This window comes from Ceratina calcarata, unplaced genomic scaffold (assembly GCF_001652005.2).
Source record: "Ceratina calcarata isolate Rehan_Ccalc_2016 unplaced genomic scaffold, ASM165200v1 scaffold268.2, whole genome shotgun sequence".
In the NCBI taxonomy this organism is placed as follows: Eukaryota; Metazoa; Arthropoda; class Insecta; order Hymenoptera; family Apidae; genus Ceratina; species Ceratina calcarata.
In genome coordinates, this window is record NW_017148980.1 from 17,443 (window position 1) to 22,469 (window position 5,027).

Below are 5,027 nucleotides of genomic sequence, written 5' to 3' on the forward strand. Positions count from 1 at the left end.
TTCCCCACGTGTTAAACACTCGGTACCTCCACGACTTGCAGCTACCAACCGTCGACGCCTGGATTGCCTTTTGCCGTAGCCGTAGACACATTGTACGCAGGTAAAAACCCTGCCATAATCCGTACGGAAGAACTTTCGCCAGTGGTAAAAAAAGTAGAAGGACATTCTTTTACTACGTTCAACCAGTCAAAGGTACTTCTTATTATCGAACACGTGTTTTTAAGGGAAATCGAAAATAATAAGCTGGCGAAACTTCTTCCCTAAGAATTATGACACGGCTTTTACCTGCGTACAATGATGTCTACGGCTTTGCTGGCTGCAAGTCGCAGAGGTACCGAGTGTTTAACACGTGGGGAATGTTGTAAATATGACAAGGAATCGAAGGTCGAGTTTCTTTCAGGGATGTTAAAAACATTTTCACTAACGAATTTGGCCATCGAGTGGGGAAAATTCTCCCCAAGGAAAGTTGTGAGAGACGGTTCAGTAGGTATCGAGTCGTGCAGCTCAACTCAATGACGGATCCCGAAAAATCCAACAGAGTATTACGAAATAATCCGAGTGTTCGCCTAACGCGAAGATGGTTATCCGCCGATTCCGTTAAAAGGAGCGTCATCCCGATCGAGTCGCGCCCTTCGCGCATCGTGTAGTTCACGGATAGTGAAGTTTATTTTGTGAATGAAAAACAATCGGTTCCTTTCGGAGACGTTTAATGTTAGAGTGCAAGAACGACAGTGTAAGTGTTTGAAAATTTTTAAGTGAAGAGTGACAGTGGTGTAATGAAAGTGCATTTGTGTATAAAAATCAATCGGCTGCTTTCAAAGACGTTTATTGATAGGACGTAGGAGCAACAATCTTAGTGTGTTAAAATTTTTAAGAGTGACAATGATCGTGCGGTGGATTGCGGGGTTCCTTCCCTGAACAGAAGATCAGCTGTGGCCTACCTGCGAGCGGCAAAGACGCTGACCCATTGACCGTGGCCCATCGTTAGCAGGTGCACTTGCGAATGAATGGGTAAGTCTAAATCTCTACAGTTTTTGCATTTTCTTTTTAATTCAATATTCCCTGCGACTTGTTAATTCCTCATTTATCCTATCATCATCCATCAATTATCAACAATCTATCCCATCCATTCCTCGTGAATAACGAGTAAGTGTATTAATTGTTATTCATAATAACGAACGAACAACAATTTCCTTGCATTGTTATTCATGTAGTTTGTTATTCGTCATTTTCTTAAAACGCTTCGTACTGAGTGGAGCGCTTATTCAAACGCGAGAAAAGCCGGCCGGCTGACTCCGAGCCAGCGCTCCCGAAACGGAGACCGCGTCAACCGAGGGCTCTGATTGGTCCGTGTTTTTTGTTAATAACTCGGTAACCAAGTCCCATTTCGTATTTTACCAAAGGAAATTGTTGTTCACAATGCTCCTCCCCATCTGCCATTTTCGGCTCTAACAATCTTTCCGGAACACCCTGTATGTCCGTGACGCAACACTTGCGTTAACGCGAGTACGTACAAATAAAATTTTTATAAGTTTTACAGATAGGCGGTAGTATATAGTAACGAAAAGACAATAAAATGTCATACTCACGAGCACCGTATTATCAATACGGCTATTAATTATCAAATCTGTCGCAAATACGTTAATCTTTTCAAACTCAAGATAAAAAATGTTCACCTGTTATTTATTACTCAATATAAAAAAAACGTTTTTTTACATATCAAAAATGTACTACATGCACAGTAAGTTTAATAATATCATTTAATTTTGCATTAGTTGCATCTTTTGAAATACGTGAGGATTAAATTACAATAAATTCGTGAGAGACAAGTGTGCGTTCGCAAAATCGTTTCACACAAGCTTGGTATCCTGCTTTTAGATTTGGGTATCTGCCATCGGATCAAAATTGACCAGCTCCAATGTTAACATTCCCAATAGACGAGGTGGATTTTCAAAGCGAACCAGTTTGCCGCTAACGAGCTTCGAGCGCGTACATGAGCTTGTAACTATTTAGAAATATCTTCTAATTAATCTGTGTGTTCTCAATACCAGAAGCCTATAAAAGCTGTGATGTGATATATGGACTGCGGATTTTGATGCAAAATCATTTATCGTAACAGTTTAAGAAATGAAATCTAAATAGATAGATTAATCATGCAAACTTTATAATTGTCACTAATCTTTTAATATTTCGTGTATTTTTGATCATGTCGAATATTCATTATACTTATTGCCGATGACTTTTTCTATAAATGTATAAAATCCGCTGTCTAGTGATCTTCTTTTAACGGTATAATAAATTTACTAACATAAACGCTTAAGACTCTTGAACTTTCTTTGAATGTCGCTAGGTAGTAAAAATAAATCAGTGAAACAAGTGTGTCATCCAGATATAAATTCTAGTTCTAACAAAATTCATGTGATTTTGAATTGTGATCAAGATATAAAATTATGGACTCTTACGATCGTTTCATGGACTCATTTGGTACTTGCTTTCTTTTAAATGTGCGTACATATTATTGCATTCTATCTTGGTGTAAACATTTCGATAATTTTTAGTTACCGGAACAAGTTTGTGCGATTCTTTCATTAGTGCAATTGATAAATCGATTTTCTTCTGAATATTGGCAAATAGGGCACGTAGTTGGTTTAATGTGGAAGTTTGATCTCTGATTACTAAAATTACTCTCTGTTTTTTCAAAGTTTCGCCGTTCTATTCTTTCGTCAACAGTAAACATGGGTAACAAAAAGTTAATAATTCAAGTTCTTATTCTTTACGAGTTGGAAATACAACAGCAAATACAGCAAGATGCATTTGTAGTGTCTGTAGGGAAGGTTCCAGAATAAGTTTAGAAGATTCAAAAAAGGAAATAAATTATTACAAATTTCAACAATAATACCCGTATAAAATAATTGTTTATGGTTGTATGAAACGTAAAGTCTTTTCCAAAAATTTAAGAAAGCTGATAAATAGCTCTGTCCAATATTTGAGGCAGTAAATTTTTTTATAGAGAAGTAAGGTTTAGAATTGTTTGATGCATTTTTCAAGTCACAGCAAAATTTTATATTATTTATAATTTCTATGTGTGAACAATTATACACAATTACAAAGTTCTCTCATTATTACATTTATATCTTTTCATAAATGAAATCAAAGTCTTTCCATTCAACATAAGAATCCAAGATGTAATTTTCTTAGTAGTCTCGCAAAATTTAAAACATTTTGTATAATATTTTGTTAATGTAATATTTAATAATTAGCAGTGTATGTTTATGCAAATGCATATTTTTATAGAAAGTAAATGAAGTGTGGGACCTGGGCAGAAATTTCGTTATCTGTAGAGGATTCTCGAACTGTAGTTTCCATGTTACACATTTTGTATATTACATATATTTTACATATTACATTGTCGCATATATTACATATTTTTGACATTTGATCGTACATATGTACACACGTGTCTCTATAATTGTAATGAACAGTTATGCGACAAAGCCCAGGATTTAATACTTTGCTAAAAGTTAACAAACTCCTCTATGCATCCATTAGTGAAAGATCGGACCAAATTGATCCACGATATTGGAAAAAATATAACCAATACTAATTACATCCTGTGATGTTCAATGGTGCTCTTCACTTGACTGGCCTTGGGTAAAAATTGATACATTCATATAAGCTTAATTATGTCAAAGAATTTTGTTAAAAATTGTTATTTACTAGTTAGTTCCATTTGCATTATAAATATGTAAATGACATTATATTGATGTACACATTTGGAAAATACTTTGTTGTTAGAAACATAGGCTCTGTAGCTTCAAGTGTTTAATCACACTTAATTGATGCTCCGCGATAGGTCAAAGAAGAAATATTTACAAGTCTACATTTTATCATTTTATATAACTAAATGATGTATATTTATATATCTATATTATTTTATTCATATTACATACAACTTTCTACGAAAAAATAGTATGGGCTATTCGAGGGTATCCAAGTCAACAGCACTGTATGTTTACACTCACCTGAATAGATTGTTAGAGAAGAACAAACCGCTTCGAGTTAGTTTCAACCGATTTGATCTACAGGTTGGTTCTAGTAATCGGAGCGGGCCAGAAATTAATTTATAAATCGGTACAGAATTTCCTTACAGAAGTTGAAGTATACAAATATTTGACAGTATGGTATCAAGAAAAATAAATTGCAGTTATTAAATAATCAGTTATGAAACGTGATGTATGTTTGTTTCACGTGGAATGAAGTCGTCCTAAGAATTACAATCAGCCTGTACCTATATCATTGTAATAAATGCATGACGGAAGCGTTTCAAAGTTTCGGCCAATGTCGCGTGGTGCTTTGTACATTTTTAGAACGTCCACTTGGGGAACATCCGGCGGCCCTCAGACGTTCTGTTAGACACAATGATGACACCAAGTGCACGTGTCATTAAGAACAAGAACAATACACAGTAGCCAGCAACGAGTGCCAGACAGTAGAGCGCAGATTACTACGCGAGTGACTCAGGATTTTATTAGGTAGTGAACATACAAATGAATTCAGTATCCGATCTCATAAACAAAAGTGTTTATTTTTAAATAATCCAGCTTCGTTGATAAATAATCAGATTAAGAGTTGTGTTTCTGTTATTATTAAAGAATTGCGTTTTATCTTGATATTTAACAATAATTGAGTTTATAGTTATGATACTCAATTCGTTATAATGTCGCATTTTATTCAGTGTGAAATGGAATGTGTGTATACGAGTATCGTACGTTTACTCGAACCGCGATTATTCCAATATACCAAGCTATATTTACCGACTTGCATACTGCTGGCGCAGCGCCAAACTTCTGTGCATTATTTACAGCGCGTGAAACAAAAATCGGTACAGGCAGTTCCCGTTGATGATTCTTCCTCGTATGCTAACTGTGTATCGTTTACAATTAGAATTTCTATTCAGATAAGCATGATTTCGCTTTTCTATTGGACGTAAAAAAGAATACTTAAGTAAACTTTTATAATGTAAAGTA

The 5,027-nt window shown here is 35.1% G+C and overlaps 1 protein-coding gene across 9 annotated transcripts in view; it reads left to right on the forward strand.

The window, feature by feature from the left end:
* The first annotated feature begins 1,895 nt into the window (after nt 1–1,895).
* LOC108623440 (bestrophin-2) overlaps nt 1,896–5,027 on the forward strand; it is a 21,097-nt gene continuing 17,965 nt past the window's right edge. For 3 of the 9 annotated variants that reach the window (XM_018021951.2, XM_018021956.2, XM_018021957.2), the window contains exons 1-2: nt 1,953–2,504; nt 4,368–4,532. The gene's annotated coding sequence lies outside the window, so the exon portion shown is untranslated. Of the gene's footprint in view, nt 2,505–3,970; nt 4,086–4,367; nt 4,533–5,027 lie in introns of all 9 variants that reach the window. The other 6 variants (XM_026812263.1, XM_026812264.1, XM_018021952.2 and 3 more) reach the window with 6 other exon arrangements.